The 23273-nt window shown below is 37.2% G+C and overlaps 1 protein-coding gene across 8 annotated transcripts in view; it reads left to right on the forward strand.

Moving 5' to 3' along the window:
- Nucleotides 1-23273, forward strand: part of LOC111159841 (ELAV like RNA binding protein 2) — a 228553-nt gene that overhangs the window by 19887 nt on the left and 185393 nt on the right. Inside the window, exon 1 of one of the 8 annotated variants that reach the window (XM_022522485.1) lies at nt 9362-9530. The exons of the other annotated variants lie outside the window; for them this stretch is intronic. The gene's annotated coding sequence lies outside the window, so the exon portion shown is untranslated. Of the gene's footprint in view, nt 1-9361; nt 9531-23273 lie in introns of those variants that run through there. 8 annotated transcript variants of the gene reach the window in all.

Consider the following 23273-nt stretch of genomic DNA (forward strand, 5'->3'; position numbering starts at 1 on the left):
GACACTTTGGTGAGTTTTATATTTTTCAGACATATTTTTTCATGGAACTCTTTTCTTTCCTATTTTTCCAAAACTATCACATAACTTAGAGTTCTATGTAATGCACTTTAAAAATGGCACATTATAAGTTTAGTCTTCACCTAGAATTTTAATTTTTCTCCCCTAGAACTTCATTTCAAAAATTTTCTATTCTAGAAAACTGGTGTATTACCCCATAAACACATCTCAGTTGTTTTCTACCTGCATGATTTTATTGAGAGCAATTATTTTATCAATATATTTCCTCGCCTGGGTGGCTCAGTTGGTTAAGCGGCTGCCTTCGGCTCAGGTCATGATCCCAGCGTCCTGGGATCGAGTCCCACATCGGGCTCCTTGCTCATCAGGGAGCCTGCTTCTCCCTCTGCCTCTGCTTGCCATTCTGTCTGCCTGTGCTTGCTCTCTCTCTCTCTCTGACAAATAAATAAATAAAATCTTTAAAAATATATATATATATTTCCTCCCTAACTAGTTAATTTATATTTCTCAATTATTTTACCATGAAGGTAGATACAGGTTTACTGCTTTATTCAAACCAGTTTTTATTCAAACCAGAATGTCACTACAGACCTAGGACAGTCCATAAAATTTCTCTCAAAGATGTAGCACATATCAGAGAATGCAGAATAAAAATAACGACAGAATCACGACACATAAAGCAAAATGTCTTCTGTTGTCTGGTTATCTATTACTGTGAAACAAACTACCTCCAAAACTTAGTGCCTAAACAGTGACCATTTTATTATCTCTCACAATTTAGTGGGTCAGAAATTCAGGCAGGGTTTGGCTGGCAACCTCTTTTTCTCCACCACCAAGAATTATTCAGCAACATTCAATGAGCTTCTAGGCTGGTTGGTAAGTTTTATATGGCCTCACTCAGTTCCCTAGCACCTTGGTGCAGATGGCTAGAAGGCTGGGCTCAGTGGGAACTGTTGGGTCCCCAGTGTTGGGTCCCCCAATAATGGGTCCATGGTCAAAGGAGAGAGACTGATACAAAACAAAGGTCAAGCAAAGCTTTATTTCGCACCAAGCATCAAGAACCAAACCGACCGTCAAACAGACCGGTTGGGGCCACCCCTTACAGAGAGGGCGACCCCCTCCCTGCCTCACAGACTAACTTTTATAGAGCAAAGGCCATGTGGTTGGGCCTGGCTACACACAGGTGGTGAATGAGATTGTAACCGATAGAGAAAGCTGCACAGTCATGCTAGGTCACACATAAGTGACCAATTGAATTACAATCCACCCCATAGTAGCTATTTGAACTAGCCTATCACCTTAGTCAGAATTGGCACCCAAGAGGCAGGGCCCACACTCCTTGGTAGCTAGGGAGACAGTATGTGCGCTGTACTGATTGGATGTCTCCACCTGACCCGACCCATCCCCGCATTTGGGCTGTTATCTCTACCTGACCTGACCCAACCTTGTATTTGGGCTTTGTTACCTGGGACTGGTTTCCGGGACTTGCTTTTAAAGAAGTTCCCCTGGTGGGGTCAGGGTCAATTTAAGTTTTACTGCATAAACCACAAAATGGCTGTTCAGTTGAGGTCGGGCCACTCTGGCTAAATAGGCCCTTACAGGAACCTTCTGCATTTCTTATAGCCTTGGAGCCTCTCCATTTGATGTCTTCTGCTGAGGAGTCAGATTTTTTGTACAGTGGCTCAGGGTTCCAAGAGAGGAAGGTAGAAACTGAATTCCTCTTAAAAGCAAGGCCCAGAATGGCCTCATATCTTATATACTTTTTGTTAATGTGGTCATTGACCAGCCCAGATTCAAAGCAAAGGGAACTAGACCCCACTCTTGATAGGTGGGATTTCAGTGAATTTGTGTTCATCTTTATTTAATCCACCATGCTATTCTCATGGTAAAAAGCAGTGGACATTTTGCAGAAAGTGATATGAAAGAAATGGAATTCTGTCTTATTCAAGAATTATATAGATAGGGACAATAAGCTAGTAGCAAGTGCTAATGTTAAGATACATAGCCAAGGAAATTATCAGAGACACAGCAGACATCAAAAATATGTAAGTATATTATGAACAACTTCATGCCAAAACATTTGAAGATTTAGACAAAAATGAAATATTTCTAGAAATATATAACTTATAAAACTTATTTAGGCAGAAATAGAATTATCTAGATAGTTATTTACTATTGAAGAAATTGAATCCAAATAAAAAATCTTGCCACATTGAAAATTCCGAGCCCAAATGATATCACTAATGAAGACTTCCAAACTCTCACAGAATAAATGTTCCAGTAATATTCAGGTCTTCCAAAGAATAGGAATACAGGTTATAATCTCTAAATAATTTTATGAGCTAACATAATCCCATTTATGATATGTTTATTAGGAAGATCAGCCTATAATTGCCTTTTCTTGTGTTGTCCTTCCTAGCATGCCAATGACTCTAGTTTGTCATTATGTAAATGTGTAAAAAATGTAAAATGTAGCTCACATTATACATTCAGTATGAACTTACATTATCAAAAATTAATTAAATATTAACATGTGTTAATGGATGATGATCAGTCCCTCTCAAGAAAAGAGACATAGATGATTGGATTCAACAGGGTCTTCTTTTTTTTCCTTTAGATTTCCTGGATATAGTAGGGGAAAAAAGGTTTCTAATGTTAGTTTTCTCTTTTCCTGTCTTTCTCCCTGCTAAAGACAAATTTCTCATTGCCCATTTAGATTCTCTTCTTTCTTACTTCCTGATGAGATCCCCTTCTGGGTGGACCTGTTCTTTTGTGATGCAAAAATATGAGAATGAGAATGGGAGGCGGCGGGGGGCGGGGGGGGGGGGGGGAGTCCTTAGCCCCAATCTATTCATGTAACAGAGAACTGGGAGAGGGGACAAAGGGATTAAAAGACCTGGATATTTGGGGGAGTTTGGGGGAAATTCCTAAGTAAGATCCGTCAAAAAAAAATTACAGCATGAGTAAGGTGTATTTTAGACAGCATAGTTTGGGAATATAAATTTGATACCCTTTTTTATTCTACAGGTTCAAGTAAAGATTGAAATTACTTTTTCACCAAAAAGTAACTGACAGGGCGCCTGGGTGGCTCAGTGGGTTAAGCCTCTGCCTTCGGCTCAGGTCATGATCTCAGGGTCCTGAGATCGAGTCCCCCATTGGGCTCTCTGCTTGGCAGGGAGCCTGCTTCCTCCTCTCTCTCTGCCTACTTGTGATCTCTGTCTGTCAAATAAATAAATAAAATCTTTAAAAAAAAAAAAAAGTAACTGACATGGGGGCACCTGGGTGGCTCAGTGGGTTAAAGCCTCTGCCGTTGGCTTGGGTCATGATCCCGGGGTTCTGGGATAGAGCCCCACATCAGGCTCCCTGCTCAGTGGGGAGCCTGCTTCCTCCTCTTTCTCTGCCTCCTTCTCTGCCTACTTGTGATCTCTGTCTGTCATATAATAAGTAAAAATCTTTAAAAAAAAAAAAGTAACTGACATGACAGTGTTAGTCTTTGCATACATATGACACCCTTCAAAGAATGAGCAATGTGGAGCACTATTGTGAAAATCTTCCATTTTTCCAAAAAATATGAAAGGAAAAAATTACTCATTTAATCCAGTATCAGCTGGGGATTTCCCATGCTTTTTACCTGAGCAAACTTGTCTTGATCTGGTTTACAAAATAAAAAAAATTCCAACAAATTGGTGAGGAGCTCAGGTTCATAGGATCTTTGACCAGCTTGGTTCTTGCTGCTGTGTATACTGTCTCTATAATGTGCAACTTTAACCTGGATATGAAACTCTACTCCATCTCCATTGTACACACACACTAATAAAATGGAGGATTCATGAGTTTAGTAGACTTTTTGACTTTGAGAGGAGGAAAGAAAATAGGCTTATAATACAGCAATTCAAACAATTTCCTGTAGAATATTTTTTTTAAAGATTTATTTATTTATTTATTTGGAGAGAGAGAGAGCACGTACACATGAGAAAGGAGAGGGTCAGAGGAGAAGCAGACTCCCCGCTGAGCAGGGAGCCCAATGTGGGACTCGATCCAGGGACTCCAGGATCATGACCTGAGCCGAAGGCAGTTGCTTAACCAACTAAGCCACCCAGGCACCTAGAATATTATTTTTGTATGATTTTTAAAAATTTATTTATTTAAGAGAGAGTACAGCAAGTGAGAGAGAACACAAATGGAGAGGAGAGGCAGAGAGAGAGGGAGAAGCAGACTCCCCGCTGAGCAGGGAGCCAGACATGGGGCTCCATCCTGGAACCCTGAGATCATGACTTGGCGAAAGACAGACACTTAACTGACTCAGCCACCAGGTACCCTAATTTCCTGTAGAATATTAAATCAGAACTATTTTTAAATGCCTTTCTGCCCTCTTACTATTGTAATACAGTCCCAGGTTTGCCCCAACTTTCTTGATCCCTACTCTCCTCTCCCTTTCTCTTTTTTCCATGTCCCATGCAGAGGAGCTTTCCCTCTTATAACGATGAAAATAATAACAGCTAACATTGATTGAGGATTTCATATACTTCAGACACTGTGCTATGTGTATTACATATATTACTACATTTATTCCTTATAAAAATCCTAGGAAGTAACTATTAATATCATCATCCTTTTTATAGATGAGGAACCAAAAGGTCTAATAATTTTTCCGAGTTCACAGAGCTAATAAATAGTAGGGCCAGGATATGAACCAATACAGTCTGATTCTAGAACCTCTCCTTGAAACCATATAGCATACTACCTACAACTATAACATGTGACCTTGGCAACTACCATACTCTTGCAACAAAATACAAATTTATTGCATGGGAGCTTTTTACCCAAAAACCCTTCTCATCATGGAAGGAATTCTGAGGCTAATTGCTGAGATGGTAAAATGTTTTCTCATCTCCTTACATTTACACTTTTCAAGCTTGACACAAAAATTTGGCAGAAAGCAAGATAACAAAAAGCATTATTTTTTTTTTTTACATACCAACGATATTTATGTTGCCAAATCAATATGTAGACACAAGGCATGATGATCTGTTTGGAAAATTCAGAAAAGATAAGAATGAAGGGCAGAGGGACAAAAAGGATCTGAAATGATACCTTTACTCTAAAACAAGTTGGGTCCTAGGGAAACTTCTCTGGTTGCAAAGATAGAGCCATGTAAATAATACTGTATCCTACATGTATAGTTTTGGTATTTGTAGTCCATTAAATGGAGTTCAGAATCAGAACATACAGGAAGCAAGCCATAATTAGGAATTCGATGAGCTGAATGGTAGAAAAGTAGGAATTAGTTGTTCAGTATAAGGCCTTATCTAGGGGGCAGGTATGGGGAGGCAACCAGTAATCTAAGATCAAAGAGAGTCATTAGTACTATTGACTACACAAACATGCAGCTGGGGAGCTACTAAGGAGGTCCTGAGACTGTTAGTCCGTGAGAGTTTCTGAGAGTCACATGGTATCTGGAGCTACTTGTGCCTGTCTGGGTTCTTTAAAGAAACAGAACAGGAGATGATAGAAAGATGGATAGATAGATAGAGATTGATAGAGATTATTTATAGACTATATAGAAAGAGATTTTAAGAGATTACCTTACAAGTTTGTGAGAGTTGGCTACTCTGAAATTTGAAATCTGAAGGGCAGAGCAGCAGGCTGGAAACTCAGGCAGGATCTCTATATCATAGTCTTAAAACAGAATTCCTTCTTCCCCGGGAAATGCCAGTTTGGGGTCTTAAGGTAGCTGACTGGAAAAAGCCCACTCACATTATCAAGAGCAAGCTACTGGGGTGCCTGGGTGGCTCAGAGGGTTAAAGCCTCTGCCTTCGGCTCGGGTCATGATCCCAGGGTTCTGGGATCGAGCCCTACGTCAGGCTCTCTGCTCAGCAGGGAGCCTGCTTCCCTCTCTCTCTGCCTGCTTGTGATCTCTGCCTGTCAAACAAACAAACAAAAAAAAGAGCAAGCTACTTAAAGTCAATGATTAAAGATGTTAATTACATCTACAAAATACCTTCAGAGCAACATCTAGACAAACATTTAACCAAACAATTGGGCACCATAACCTAGCCAAATCAACATATAAAATTTAACCACCACAGTATTCTTTTGAGATGTTTGGTTTCTACATCTAGTTACGAGGGGAAAAATTCATGGATCAACAAGGGGATTTGCCTCAGTTTGAGAAAGACTCAGGACTCAGAGAGGGGGCCAAAACTGGTATTAAGAATGGTACACTTCTTGGGGCGCCTGGGTGGCTCAGTGGGTTAAAGCCTCTGCCTTCGGCTCGGGTCATGATCCCGGAGTCCTGGGATCGAGCCCCGTATCGGGCTCTCTGCTCAGCAGGGAGCCTGCTTCCTCCTTCTCTCTCTCTGCCTGCCTCTCTGCCTAATTGTGATCTCTGTCTGTCAAATAAATAAAATCTTTAAAAAAAAAAAAAAAAAGAATGGTACACTTCTCTTTGAGAAGCTACTGAAAGGGGAGGGACAATACAGAATAACTCAGATGATCATGATTTTTGAATGTTCAGTTAAATAGGAATAAACTGTTTGTGTAGAAATGTATTCAAAATTCAGATTCCTATGTTTTTGATTCTGTAAATTTGTGCGAGAATCTAATAATCATCCCAAGTGATGCTGATGCAAGTCACACACAGATAACACTTGAGGAAGAATCGAAGTGAATAACAATATTCATCCCAGGGCTAAAGAGAAAGTGAATTCCGAAACATAATACAATCTCAGTGAGGACAAGCTTCACCCACTGAAATGATAGAGTGACCAACTAGACCTGAATCCTATCATCCCACAGAATGAAGATAGCTCCCCGAAACAAAAGCAAATGATAGCTTAGATATGCCAAGCAAATTTAATTTCAAAATAGCCATTTTTGAATGTACAAATGGAATCAGAACAAGTCACAATTGAAAGCCAGTTCAGAATATGGCCTGTACCCTACTTCCCATCCCTACGCCTTTCATTTGTTTGTGGTAATAAAATTAGAGCATATCACAGAGAAAAAGAACAAAGTAACTGCAATGCTAAGTGAACAGTTTGTTCTCTACCCAGTTTTCCAAACTGCTGTTTATGAAAAAAACAACTGCATTCTTTTTGCCAAATGAGATGCTCACCAGTTTGAATGACTTACATAGGGTATATCAGAATGCAAGCATACCAAAGACAAAGCTTCTGACAGAAGATGAGCTTGAAATAAAATTTTAATTGAATTACTGTTGGTAATAGAGAGCGAAAAGTGGAGTCAAACTTTCATCTTGTAAGACAAAGCACTCTTGTTATCATGTGTTTGAAATTGTTCTTGTAGCCATGCAAATAGAAAAACAAAAACCTCTCCCCCTTTGAACTTGATCTGATTCATAATTGCCATCCAAGGAGCTCTAACCAGTTTCCTATCATTTAGAATTATGGATTTCTAGAATCTTTGATGTACAAGTGGACCTGATATTAGATCCAAATATCCAAACCCCCTATATTACATACTAGCCAGACAGCTTCCAGCATCTCTTCAAAAACTTCTAACAATGGGAAACTGTTATCTCTGAAGTAATACCCCTCTATACTCAGCAACCTTAATCTTAAAGTTTCTCTTTGATGTGTTCTCTTTTCTTCTTCCTATTTCCCTCAGCACCTCTTACCCCTCCGCTTTACTCCTTACAACCCAACGAACTGAAATAGTCACACACACACACACACACACGCCACAGGTCACACACACTCTAACCTCCTGGGACCTTTAAAAACATTAACCCTTGGGCACCTGGGTGACTCAGTTGGTTGAGTGTTTGCCTTCAGCTCCAGTCCTGATCCCAGGTTCCTGGGATTGAGCTCCACATGGGGCTCTCTCATTCCCTCTCCCTCTGTGTGTGTGCTCTCTTTCTCTAGCTCTCACTCTCTCTCAAATAAATAAATAAAATCTAAAAAAACAAAAAACAAAACCTTAACCATGACAAGAAAGAACATAAGCAGGATTAGAAAATATACCTGATTCCCCCAAGGTAATCACTTATTAAGTTTAGGGTGCTAATATTTTACTTAACACGTGGAAAAAAACTGACCTTCAGTTTACTAATCACCTCCGTCTTTAATCAGAAAAGAGACCAGGGCTGTAACTATACAAGGCAAATGTTTTCAGGCATTATGAATTGTTCCATCAAAAATTCCTTTTATAGGGGAGCTGAGTGGCCCAGTCGTTGGGCCTCTGCCTTCGGCTCAGATCATGATCCCAGGGCCCTGGGATAGAGCCCCGTGTTGGGCTCCCTGCTTGACAGGAGGCCTGCTTCTCCCTCTCCCACTCCCCCTGCTTGTATCAACTCTCTCGCTATGTCTCTCTCTGTCAAATAAATAAAATCATTTTAAAAAAATTCTTTTTTAAAAAAGATTTATTCATTTTTAGAGAGAGAGTATGTGCAAGCACATGAGCACGAGTAGAGAGAGGGACAGAGGGAAAGAGAGACAAGCAGACTCTCCACTCAGTGTGGGACACCCCCCCACCACCACCAACACACACACTCAAGGCTCCATCCCACGATCCTGAGATCATGACCTAAGCCAAAATCAAGAGCCGGTCGTTTAACCGAGGGAGCCACCCAGACACCCCCCAAAATTCTTTATACTGAAGACTTCTAAGACAGTGGGAAGGATGAAATATAATTTGACATTAGACTGACGAGGAGGTAGATAAATAACTAGGAATGTGACTTCTCAATAGCCACATTACATGGCTCATTATTACAGAAGAAAATATTTTGCAACAGAACTTTCAATGACACTTTCTAAGAAGGACACTTGATGTGATGAGCACTGGGTGTTATATGCAACTGATAAATCACTCCATTCTACCCCTGAAACTAATAATATACCGTATTTTAACTAAATTGAATTTAAATAAAAAATAATAAATAAGTAAATAAGTAAATAAATAAATAAATAAAATGAATGCTCAGATCCTGTGCATTGTTAGTCCCACAAAAAAACGTGGCCTGCCAGTTAGTCAAGGTGCTAAGTGCCTTCTGCGCATCCAGGTAATGTCTTAACACATCACAGTAGATGAGTAAATGCTAGGTAAGATTTAATTAATTATTTTAAAAGTTTTGTACTTAAAAAAAAAGTTATCAACTTGTAAAAATGAATTCCTAAAATACGCTAATTTTATATATAATATGAAAATTCACCAAATTGTTTAAGGCTCTATTTACAAATATTAAAGGAAAGGATATTAATATTTTATTTTTTCCAACCTGACACCCCATGAGATTGGTAAAAGAGCATTATTTACTGACATTTCTTTAAAAATTTACTGAAAGTTAACATAACTACATCATAGTGCTTACAATTCTATTTGTACAGATGCCATTGCAGAATAAAGTGAGTTTCCGTTGTATAAAGGAAATCTTGACCCAGCCGAAGAAAAGAAAAATGAATTAGAATTCTGTCTCTACTACTTACCAGCTCTGTGGCAATGAAAACCTTATTTAACTTCTCTGAATTTCAATCTCTTCATTTGCAAAACAGGTATAAATTATTGTTACTGGTATTAAACTATCTTACAGCATTGTTGTGAAGATTACATACATTTTATGTGAAATAATAAACACAATACTTGGTAGATGGTAAGGCTCAGTAAATCATAGCTGTTGTCTGTAACAGCTAATTGTTGCTTTTACTGTTTTAGGTGACCAAAAGTCAAAGAACAACAAAATTCAAAACAAAAGCAGAAAGCCTAAATAGTTTCTATTGCGTTTATGCCAGTCTTTTGATTTTAGAACTTTTAACTATTGAAATAGCATACTAATATAAGAATATTTATATATGGTGTGAGTTTCTAGAAAAATATTCATGATAAATATTACAATTATTATTAGATAAATGTGAAACACAAAGAGGTAGGAATTATCACCATATGATTTAGACAAGAAAATTGGGCCTCAGAGGTCATTGCTTGATGAGGATCACACAGCTAATGCATTGGAAAATCAGAATTTGAGGCAAGTTTTGAAACAAGTTTTAATGTTTGGAGTGATAAAATAATAAGGAAAATCAGAGCAAAAAAATTAATCTATAAAATAGGAGTGGTCCAACGTGAAAACATGAACCAAGATTATACAAATAAAGGTATTCTAAATTATTTAATCATTATCATGTATCACAAGTGAAAAAGATCACCTCTTTCCATGACATTATGTTCATAAAATAATGAAATCAGCTGTAGTAAATGTCTATTAAGATACCTCTTTGATGGGTGCCTGGGTGGCTCAGTCAGTTAAACATCTGCCTTGGTCTCAGGTCATGATCTTGGTCCTGGGATCAAACCCTATGTCAGAGTTCATGCTCAACTAGGGGTCTGCTTGTCCCTCTCCCTCTGCTCCTCCACCCCACTCATGACCTCTCTCTGTTTCTTTCAAAAAAAAGAAAAGAAAGAAAAAGAAAGGAAGTAAGAAAGAAAGAATGTCTTCATTAAGTACTGATTATTTTAACTATAATAATTATATATTAATATAATAAATTTTAATTAATATATATTAGTGTCCTTTCTTAAATATGTTTATATAATGTATTTTCTATAATATAATATATATTAGTATATATATATATATAATTTATTGATAACTATTCTAATTATTCTAAACATCTCTTAGAAATCCTGTGGAAGTAACATTTACTATGCTTAGAAAAAGTCATTTTTTTTTTAAGATTTTATTTATTTATTTGACAGACAGAGATCACAAGTAGGCAAGGGAGGCAGGCAGCAGAGAGAGGAGGAAGCAGGCTCCCCGCTGAGCAGGGAGCCTGATGTGGGGCTCCATCCCAGGACCCTGGGATCATGACCTGAGCCGAAGGCAGAGGCTTTAACCCACTAAGCCACTCAGGCACCCCTAGAAGAAGTCATTTAAGTAAGTATTCTTTAAAGTATGCTCCACAGTCCATTTTGTTTGTGAGTTGAATTATTACTTTATGATACTTACGTAAACAATTCCATTGTTAACAATTTATCAAAAGGAATTATTTTCTCCCTTTAAATTCTAGTCAGTAAGTTAGTGTATGGGTGAGAATACTGCCAAACAGGAGTTAGATGATCCAGCAAAAAGGAGTTTAGTAAATGCTTGTTGGTTATTTGATCTGTCCATCAAAACTAAAGAAAACTACCATCAACTTTGGTATATTTCAACTTCAATATTTTCAGCTCATAATCTTCCAAAACTATCCTGAAAAAAGGGCTTTCTCATTTTAAAATGTACTGGAAATGCATTTTAATTAGTAAAAGATAAGGCATCAGATGATAGCAAGCAATCATGATTATGTGAGGAAATGTCCATACTTTTCAGAGATGCATAACAAAGTATGCTAAAATATGTAAAGGTAAAATGACAATTTCTGAAATTTGCTTATAATACTTCAGCACATGTACACATAAAAGAAATGTATGCATATCTTCAACAAAAGGCACATTAAAAAATGTTAATGGTAACACTATTTTTAATGCCAAAGACTGGAAACAATCCAAATGTTCAACAGTAAAAGGGGTAAATAATGGCCTATCCATACAACTCAATACCACACGATGACAAGAATAGACAAACTCCAACAAGCTGCTACACCGTGGGTGAATGTCATAAACAATATTGAGCACATAAAGACAGACAAAAAAGAGTCTATACTATCTGATTTCATTTACATAAAATTCCAAAAATAGGCAAAACTAATCTATGATGATAGAAGTCTTATACTGGTTTCCCTTGAAGTTGGGAGTAGTGACTAGACAGGGACATAAGAACACTGTCAGAGTTCTGTTTTCTGCTTCATAAAACAGATGCTCATAGGGTTATGTTTGTATGGTTTGTGTACTTTTCTGTAGTTTGCTATTCTTCAGAAAATATTTATATAAAATACTCCTGCAAAGTAAAAATTATGAAGCCATCCATCATGGTAGTCTTGGTAACTGTTGAATTTGGATGATTCTTACACAGAGATTCACTTTACTTTTCTTTCTACTTTTGTGTCTGTTTGAAAATTTTCATATTAAAAATTAAATGTAATCTACAGAACACTATATCATTGGCGGGGACCTGAGAATTAAAAATTCATGAACCCTTCCACAATACAGATTCAAGAAGAATTTGGTTTATCCATTTATAGTACATTGACTCTTGTGTGAAAACTAATCCAGATTCTGCCCAAAATGCCCTTCCCTATACACATAACAGCTTATTGTTGAATTAAATTGTCACCCACCCCAGAGAAATTACCTAGCTAATGCAAGAATAATCACATTGGACATCAACGTTTATTTTATTAAAGAGCCTGAAGAAATTAAACCAATTGGGAACACTAAGAAAGATGGACATCTTCCCTAATATACAAAGAAAATAGCTATGTTTAAGTGATTCTTATTAATGTATATTTGAAAGGGAAGTAAAAGAAAGGGTGAGCACCTTGAGAGCAGTATGAGTACAATTTTCAGCAAAGCAACTTCAAATTTAGATGCAGTCAGAGTTGGACAAAATATTACTAGGCTATTGATTTAAGGAAGTAAAGAAAAATTTTAGCCTACAAGGAATAGTACAATATTTCATTATGTCAACACGAAACCTCAAGAGTTTGCTGAATAGAACCTACTGGGTATGCATGGCCAACACTTTGTCTTTCAAATTAGGCCATTTTTATACCCACTATGAAGAGTGCTCTCTGAGTGTGTTATTAGTTAAGCTTTGCAAGCCCAAAAAGGTATTCTCATGGTATATGAAAAAATAATTGATTTCCCCCTTTTCTTTGTTTTCCTTCATGAATATGCAGTTTACATTATATATAATCAGAAAACTTGATGTCTGAGGCAAGGCTGGAAATTAACAATTCTAAGTATTGATTGACTTATTTTTCATTTTGTAGCCATTTGCTAGGTTATTCCTAATTTTTTTTTTTTAACCTAACTTGGAAAAATGTTTTTTAGCAGCCAGTTACAACAGAAGTCAGTTTCTTTTTAAGCAAACTAGCACTGCTTGTTGCTTTTTTTAATGTTAAAGCTCAAAAGAATTCACACCCAGTCACAGGGTATATGAATTGTGCTTAATAAACCATTACTCTCTGTGAACATTATGATTCTGGAGTCCTACTATTATATATTCCTTAAATTAAAATTTTAAAAAATCTCTCTCCCTTCAGTACAAGTAAAATAGGCTTAACAGTAAGTAATTGCTGATCATTTTTGCCAGATACTTTTATTAGAATTGCATGGTAACCATTAAAATGGTTTTGCATTTTCTTCAGGAGCATTAATTTTCGGATTAAATAAAATACATGCTCTTATTTTTAAAGCAGGCTCATTTTATACAATAGAACAATTTTTTTAAATGAGCTACCCTACACTTAATGTCATTAGTAAACAATGCATTTCGTCACACAGGAATACCAGGCTCATACATTTAAAATACTTCAGCATCTCGTTATGCCAGCTAAACCCGACACAGTGATGTAACCTAACAATAGCTACTTACATAACCAAATGAATATAGAAGGCCAGATTTTCTAGCACAGATGCTGCCTCTTATCTACCCTCTCTAGGACAATGTCAAAATAGTGATCGTTATCTGTATATGTTGACTCTCTATGTGGTATTTTTCTGAGAGGAATGAGAAGTTGATTGTTATCCATATTCTTTCATAGAAACCCACGGAACATCTACCAGCTGAGATTTTCCAAGACATTGTTCTGAGATCTAGGACTGACTATGGTGTGTTATAGAAGCTATCTTGGGTTATATCCATAATGCTTGGGATTAGCAGTCTATAATGTTAACATCATTCTATCATTAGTAGCTAACAATTATTAAGCATTTGCAAGGCCATGTGCTAAATCCTTAACATGCTTAATCACATTAAATGCTCACAAAAGCCCTATGCTAGTGCTATTTCCCCCCTTATATTTCCCCATTTTATAGGTGGAGAAACTGAGGCTCCAAAGGGATAAACAATGTGTTAACCATTAATACAGCTAGAAAAAGACAAATTCAGGATTCAAATTAAGTCCATGGGACTCTAGACAGAAAATCACTTCAGCCAACTTTATAACTTTTTAAAATAATGACTTCTGTTTTGTTTTGTTTTTTTTTTCTCTTACTTTATGCCTCCTGTTTTTCTCTAAAACTAAAGCCCCAGGATTTGCAGATAAATAATTTTGGCACTGACTAACTCCAACACAATTCAAGTATTTATACAAGTTATTTGCAAATAAATGATTTATTTTCTTTATTTGAGACAATCACCAAATAGTGATGTTTCTCCAAGAGGTAAAGTAAAAAGTAAAAATTTGTAATACTCAAAATTTATTTTGTTAAACTCAAGTTTTTCATTGCTATTAACATAAGTTGACAGTTCAGGGTTTTGTTTTGTTTTGTTTTTTGTTTTTTTAAGATATTATTTATTTATTTGACAGAGACAGCAAGAGAGGGAACACAGGCAGGGGAAGGAGCAGAAGGAGAGGGAGAAGCAAGCTATCTGCTGAGCAGGGAGCCCGATGTGAGACTCAATCCCAGAACCCTGGGATCATGACCTGAGCTGAAAGCAGATGCTTAACGACTGAGCCACCCAGGCATCCCGACAGATCAGATTTTTAAATAATGATATAGAGATATCATAGGCTTATAAATAAGGGAGGAATTGTATAATATTTGAATGACAGATACTCTATGGGGTAAAAATCTATAGGAATCATCTGGTCTCCTTCTGCACCATTATCCCCAGCAATACACTGTCCATTACATATACACACAAACACGCATACCCACAAATGCTTTAGTACCCTCAAATAGCATTACTATAATTGGAGAGCCTACCTCTGCTTAACTCCCCAAAAAGATGAGAAACTCTATTTTATGAAGAAACTGATTCCATTTTCCAAGTAGTTCCAGTTGCTGAAGTTCTTGTAAAAATAGTACTTGCTGCCCAGTCTCACTAAGTTAGGTAACTGAATTGAAAATAATTCGTCAGAATAACAATTGCAACATTAATAGATGTTGCCTTTCTTCTCATTCTATTTGTCCTTGTGAATTATAGCTCTAGCTCCTTGACTGTGGTTTTAATGTCATTTTAGGAGGGAATACACACAAATACATGTTTTCAATGAGTATATTTAAGTGGAAGCTCTTTAAAAATTTTCAGCTCTCTAGTGGTCTCAAGAAAGGTTTCTTGTGATTTATCCACTCTCAGTTTTTTGTTTGTTTGTTTGTTTGTTTAAGAGAGAGAGAAAGAAAGAGAATGTGTGTGCTTGTACATGAGAGCCTGTGGAGACAGGAGGCTGAGAGAGAGAGGGAGAGAGAAAATTTTAAGCAGGCTCTGTCCTCGGCACAGAGCCCAATATGGGACTTGATCTCCTTACCCTGAGATCATGACCTGAGCCCTGAAATCAAGAGTCGGAGGCTTAAACAACTGAGCCAGCCAGCCACCCCCAGAACTCTCATTTTTAAAGCAAAAGTGAGAATACTTAGTTGAATCAAGAGGTCAATAAAGATGTTAGTTATGGATAATATAACCTTAATATTTAAATTTAGATGAACACTTTGGATTATTCTTGCTGTTAAAAGATAGCAATACTGGGGCACCTGAGTGGCTCAGTGGGTTAAAGTCTCTGCCTTTGGCCCAGGTCATGATCCCAGGGTCCTAGGATTGAGCCCCACATCGGGCTCTTTGGTCAGTGGGGAGCCTGCTTCCTTCTTTCTCTCTCTGCCTGCCTCTCTGCCTACTTGTGATCTCTCATCTGTAAAAAAAAAAAAAAAAAAAAAACTTAAAAAAAATAGCAATACCAAAATGAGTCACAAAATTTAAGAGACTAATTTAAGTAAATACCCGTCATACAGAAATAAAAGTATTTTTTAAGTTACTTATTTTTAGTTTAAGTTTCAATGAAAAGATAATGTGAGCTACCCTGCTAAGGGAATAATTTAATTTATGTGAATCATGTATTTTAATATCTAATTATATTTATGTACATGAAATACATTTGTTTTCTAAATTGCTTTAATTATGTTACATCATCAGAAATAATTTTTTAAAATATCAGAACTTTGAGGAATTAAGCTAAAAAGTACTAACCCTTGTCTCTTAAACATAAATTCATAGAAAAAGAAGTATCATTCCAAATCTAAGGTAGTTCTCTGAACAGTATATCTTCACCAAATTAAAAAAATTAAAATTCATAGTTCATTTGTATAGTGCTTTAGCTTGTTATTGCTGTATTTTCTTCTTTATCATAATATTCTGCATTAGATGGTCAGGGAAGGGGGGAAATGAGAGTGGGCTCCTAGAGGGGGAAAAAATGGAACAAGGATGTTGTGATTAAAATCAGAAAGGCTAAGTAAAATTAGAAGCCATGGAAAGTCAAGAAGAGACGGAAAGTAAGAGGCAATAATTGTGTTTAGTTATGGAAAAGGAGCCAGAACACTATCTATGGGGGAAGGAAAAAAGGGGCAAACAGCATTTTACAATTGTCCCTGATTGGGGTAGGGGGACAGGGGATTAGGCACTCTAGAAGTAGTGGTGCGCCAGGGTGGCCCAGTTGGTTAAGGAGAGGGGGTGGGGGGGGGACTTGATTTCAGCTCAGGTTGTGATCTTAGGGTTGTAAGATCAACATCCATGATGGGGGGCACCTGGGTTTCTCAGTGGGTTAAAGCCTCTGCCTTCGGCTTGGGTCATGATCCCAGAATCCTGGGATTGAGCCCCACATTGGGCTCTCTCTGCTCAGCGGGAAGCCTGCTTCTCTTCCTCTCTTCTCTCTGCCTACTTGTGATCTCTGTCAAATAAATAAATAAAATTTAAAAAAGAAAAGATCCATGTTGGGCTCCATGCTCAGTGGAGAATCTTCCTGTTCCTCTTCCCCTGCGCCCCCCAACGGCCTCTCAAATAAATAAATAAATAAATAAACAAAATCTTAAAAAAACAAAAAAGGAATTCTGGAAGTAGTAGTGTATTCCCACAATGAACTATCATAATGTAACAGTAAAAATGGACAGACTGCGTGTATAAATAACAACATGAATGAATTTTATAATGTTGAACAAAAGAATATAGGCAAAAGAATACTCATTGTTTGATTTCAATCATATAAAGAAAAAAATTGCAACTAAATTATAGTGCTACAAGTTAGAGCAGGGAATTAAGAGAGGAGTATAATCCATACTTCTTGAGTTTGGGCAATGTTCCATTTTTTGACATAGATAGCACTTTCAGGAGTTTTACTTGGTGTAAAGTCATTGAGCTACCCATTTGTATTTTGTGCGCTTTTCTGTGAAGGTGTTACATTCAAAGTGGAACAAACGAAAAAAGTATTGGGGAAAAAAGCAATGAATGGTGACAAGACACAAAGCCAAACACTAAATTTCAGTCATACAATTTTTGAGGCTCAAAGGTTAATACTGTTCCATCCACTTGGACCTAACTGCCCCTCCCCAAAACATAATTAAACAAGTGAACTAAAAATTTTTTTAAAGTTCAATTTTTAAAAATCCTTGTATTAAGTCAAATGAGATAGATTTGGGGGTCCATCTGACTCAGTCAGTAAGGCATGAGACTCTTGATCTTGGGGTTGTAAGTTCAAGCCCCATGTTGGAAGTAGAGTAAAAGATTCAAATTTATTAAAAATAAATAAATAAGACAGATTTTATATAAACTTCAAATACCAGTTACACAGCATTGGGCTTAATGGGGGAAACCATCAAAGCATTCGCATTAACTCAGAGATAAATTAAAGATATTCTTTACCACCGTTATTCATTCATTCATTCATTTAAAGCCAACTGGTGCTTCAGACTATTCTAGGTAGCTGAGGCAAATCTTTATACAGAAGAGCTAAATACCCTGCCTACATAAATATTATAGTATTAGGGAAAAACCAATAAATAAGCAAACAAATATCATATAGGGACAACTGCCATGGGCAAAAAAAACAAAGCAGAGTAAGAGAGACATTGAGGTAAATTGTAATGATGAATGAGGCATTGCTATTTTACATAGAGTGGTGAGGAACATTTTCTCTGTTAAGGTGACATTCAAGAAGAGGAAGGAATTGAGAGCAAATCATGATGACATGCAGAGGGGAATCGTTGTAGAGGCATTAGTCAATGCAAGTAGATATCAGAAAGAGTAAGAGATCTAAAAATTGAAGTGTAAAAAGTGAATTATCATTATTACTAGGCGGGTAAAATCATGTATCTAGAAAACCCAAGAGAATGAGCTAAAAACCCCTTCCAAATACTAGGTAAAATATTGACATTTAATCAATAACCTACACACATTCTAACAACTTAGAAGAGATAATGAAGAAAAAGATCCAAAAAGGGGCTCCTGAATGGCTCAGCCCCTTAAGTGGCTGCCTTCAGCTTGGGTCATGAGCCCCACCCACATCAGGTTCTCTGCACTGCTCAGTAGGGAGCCTGCTTCTCCTTCTGCCTCTCTCTCTGAAATAAATAAAATCTTTTAAAAAAGAAAAAGATCCAAATAAAAATAACAACGAAAAAGATAAAACACCAGGAATAAAATTAACAAGTATTAGCTCTACATGAGAAAAATATTCAAATGCCACAAAAGAAGAGGTTAATATATAGAAAGGCATACCATGTTCTGAGTAAAACTGAAGTTCATAAATACTTTAATATCTTTTCATTTAATTTTTAAGCTTTAATTTTATCCCAATAAGAATAGTTGGATAATATTTTTGGAACTTGACATGCTGCTTCTAAAGTTCTTATGAAAAATAATCAAGCAAGAACTGCTAGAAAAGTCTGAAAAATAAAGGTACTAAAGAATCCTACTCAGTTATGGAAGTGTACAAGGTAAAGAGCCCTAGGTATTAAGACAGGTATCAAAAAACTACATTAACTAAAAAATTAGAAGGGCATCTGGGTGGCTCAGTTGGTTAAGTGGCTGCCTTTGGCTCAGGTCATGATCCCAGGGTCCTAGGATTGGCTCACATCCAGCTTCTTATTTGGCAGGGAGCCTTCTTCTCCCTCTGCCTCTTCCCCAGCTCATGTTCTCTCTCTCTCTCTCTCTCAAATAAATAAAATATTAAAAAAAAGATTATAAAATGAATATGTGTTTGGGGGATGTATCATGAAACAATAATAGATCCAAATACATATGGAAATTTAATATATGATAAGGGAGGCATCATAGATGAGAAAAAAAGATTGGATTATACAGGAAATAGTGTGGAAATAAATACCTGGAAAACACAACATTGGATCCAGCCTACATACCTCATACTGAGGTAATTTTTTAAAAAGATTTTTTAATTTATTTATCTGACAGAGAGGGACAGTGAGAGAGGGAACACAAGCAGGAGGAGTATGAGAGGGAGAAGCAGGCTTCACACTGAGCAGGGAGCCCCATGTGGGGCTGGATCCTAGGACCCTACGATCATGACCTCAGCGGAAGCAGACACTTAATGACTGAGCCACCCAGGTGCCCATACTGATGTAAATTTGAGGTGCATTAAAAATTACTGTGAAGGGGCGCCTGGGTGGCTCAGTGGGTTAAAGCCTCTGCTTTCAGCTCAGGTCATGGTCCCAGGGTCCTGGGATTGAGCCCAAATCGGGCTCTCTGTTCAATGCGGAGCCTGCTTCCTACCTCTCTCTGTCTCTGCCTCTCTGCCTACTTGTGATTTCTCTCTCTGTCAAATAAATAAATAAAATCTTTTTTTAAAAATGAGTTTTAAAAAAAGGTATATAAAAATGTGAATTAACTATATATATTCTATTTCTGCATAATAAAAGATATCATAAACCAAGTCTAAGAAAAGCAAATTCAATAAAACTATTTGCCACTCATATTACATACAATCATTTGATTTATTTAATATATTGATATGATAGGAATCTTTAATTCCTATCATTCAATTTTAAAAAAGCCAGTCTCCCAAACTGTGCAAAAGATAGATATTTCACAGAAAAGGAAAAACAAATGGCCTTTAAATTATAAAATTATTTTACTTTTCCTCATAGTAAAATACATGCAAATTAAAATGACAATAATATACTTTCTCAAAGTGCTAACCATACTACTTCTTCATTACCTACTCAATGGCAACTTCAAGACCGGTAGATGTCTTAGCTGGATCAAGCTATAAAAATAACTCAAAGTATGGAAAGAGGGAGGATTTTGTGAAGGGAATTTCTTGGAGGGAAGTACTGCACTGATGTGAAAAGGAAAGAAGAAGGGATTTTCCCTCTTTTAGCTCAAAGAGGGAGCAGGGCCAAATGCAAAACTTAAGGGAAGTATCTTTAAGACAGTATGAATAATGCTGCAATGAACATTTTTTTGTGGACACATGTTTTCCCTTCATTTCTCTTGGGTATATCAATAGAGACAGAAAATAGATTACTGGCTGCCTAAGGCTGGGGAGGAATGAGGGATGATTGCTAATACATATAATTTCCCTCCAAGGGAGTAATTAAAATGTTCTAAAATAGTCATGGTTGAAAACTCAGAAAATATACTAAAAACTAGTTGTATACTTTAAATATACAAATTCTCTAATATGTGAATTATATCTCAATAAAGCTATTATTAAAAAAAAATTTAAGGGGATGCCAAAAACACAGTCATCAAGATAAATAAGTATTCCGTACTAGATTTTTTAAAATCAAAATTAATGCAAAACCAATCCACATTGAACAAAATAACAAAATTTTAAATTGAGGTAGGCTGTTGTTTGTTTTATGACTTTGCGTTATTGTACAACAGAAGAGTCCTTTGGGCAGCACAGCTATTGTGTCCTTCTCGTGTTTATACAGATTGACAAAAGATATGCAGACACACTGGGCCGCAGTGATGCTTTCTATGTATAATAGTCATTTGGGTGGGTGGCAAGGGGAAAGAGCTTTTAACTTCCTTCCACTTGGTTCAAAATATGGGAAGATATTTTGATTAGGTATATAGGGGGACACATTTTCTTTTTGCCTCCGATGCCACTGTAGTTCAGCAGAGTACTAGAAAGGAGCTTTTGTCAGGGCCAGTGAGAAAGCTTGAGATGTGTTCCCTGCAGGGCACCCCACAGGAGTAAGCAGTTCAAAGGGTAAATAAAAGGTTAACTAACCACTTGATGGTAAAACCAAGAAAGTTCTTCTGTGGTAAGAGTGACCCACAGTCCTAAGATTGTTAGGGTGAAAAGATGTGATTCCCTATTGACAAGCTATAGACAGAAGAGAAAGAGCCAGGCCAGGGCCATCTTTAGTTTTGCCTTAGAGGGCTTCCAGAAACTGGCAGAGGTGAGAGGACCTGTCATTGAATGACTGTGGAGGGTGAAATACCAGAGAAATATAAGTTGAGGCAGGATAGGAAGGGCCTGCTGAAGGAAAAAGTACCTACCCCATGTCAAAAGGATCTCATATTTTGTGGGACCCAGCAGAGAACCACTGGGAAGCCCACCATGGGTGGTCAACTTTAAACATATGCCCGGTCTGGAGAGCATGAATAAATACAGCCTAAAAGGGATCAAACTAAATTTCTTGTCATTCCCCATCCTCCCAGAACATTTGAATAATCTCTGAGATGATGCATTCTGATATCTGAATTCAGTCTGTATTTATGGCAAAGGAAACTACTGTTTGCTAAGAGGGAGCAAAGTGTCCTAGGAATCTTTCCACCTGGCGGTGGGGCGGGGGTGGGGGCAGGGACAGGGATTACACTTACTAAATAAATTTTAAAGGAGCTGATGGGGAAACAAAAGCTTGCTGTTATTACATCTTGAGTCTGAGTTACATAATTGTGTATGGATACAAAATTAAATATTATGCACAATTTAAAATAATGCAGCAGGGACGCCTGGGTGGCTCAGTTGGTTAAGCAGCTGCCTTCGGCTCAGGTCATGATCCCAGTGTCCTGGGATCGAGTCCCATATCAGGCTCCTTGCTCGGCAGGGAGCCTGCTTCTCCCTCTGCCTCTGCCTGCCATTCTGTCTGCCTGTGCTCGCTCTTTCTCCCTCTCACTCTGACAAATAAATAAATAAAATCTTAAAAAAAATAAAATAAAATAATGCAGCAGTTGTATGTTTTTTATATAGAACTACTTTCGAGATACAAGGTTTTTTAAAAATATAAAGTTGCATATGCTGTATGTTATTATTTTTATTAAAAAAATAAAAAGTAGGGGCACCTGGGTGGCTTGGTGGTTTAAGCCTCTTCTTTTGGCTCAGGTCATGATCTCAGGGTCCTGGGATCCAGCCCAGCATTGGGCTCTCTGCTCAGCAGGGAGCCTGCTTCCCCCTTTCTCTCTACCTGCCTCTCTGCCTACTTGTGATCTCTCTCTGTCAAATAAATAAATAAAAGCTTTAAAAAAATTAAAAGTATACACAAATGCCATTTCTGGAGAGTTACGCTAGAAATTGATGACAGTGATTTCCTCTGGGGAAAGGATCCATACAGATGGGAGATAGGAATAGGTAGGATACTTACTTTACACCATATGCACATTTGTGTCTTTTGGATTTTGTACTGTATATTGCCTACTTGAAAAAATAATTAAATAAATTAATTAAAAGGAAAAAATGACTTCAAACTTGCACGTAAAGATGACCAAATGAAAATAAATTATAGAATAATAATAGTAAACCCCAGGCCAAAAAAAACCCCAAATCACATATACAAGGGAAGGGACATAGCCCAAGATTATTAAAAAAAAAGTGGAATGGCAAATGAAGTAAGTATAGGATTCTGGAAGACAACATGCATGATTAGTCTGCCAACATCAGCTTCTAACCTGCCCCACTCCCACCCAGACTGAACTTGTCGAGGTCTCTGAGGAGGCCTTTCTGGCATGTGTTCTGAAGGGGAAAAAATGAAAACACAAGGTATTGGCAGAAGGGAAGAAATAACATATATATATATATATGTATATATATACATATATATATTTTTTAAAAGGAATTTTTTAACATTTTATTTATTTGAGAGAGAGAGAGAGAATGAGAGAGAGAACATGAGAAGGGGCAGAGTCAGAGGGAGAAGCAGACTCCCTGCCAAGCAGGGAGCCCTATGTGGGATTCAATCCCAAGACTCCAGGATCATGACCTGAGCTGAAGGCAGCCTCTTAACCAACTGAGCCACCCAGGTGCCCGACAAATATATTTATAATACAAAGAGGCTAAGTTGATCACATAGTTTAGTGTAAGAGCAAAATGCATGACCAGTCAACACCCAGAATTAGATAGATTTATCCACCAAATCAGAGATATCATTACCCATCAGGGAAGTCACTCCATCTCCTTTGGTACTCT

The sequence above is a fragment of the Enhydra lutris genome, unplaced genomic scaffold, assembly GCF_002288905.1.
Source record: "Enhydra lutris kenyoni isolate GAN:26980312 unplaced genomic scaffold, ASM228890v2 scaffoldscaffold70, whole genome shotgun sequence".
NCBI lineage: Eukaryota > Metazoa > Chordata > Mammalia > Carnivora > Mustelidae > Enhydra > Enhydra lutris.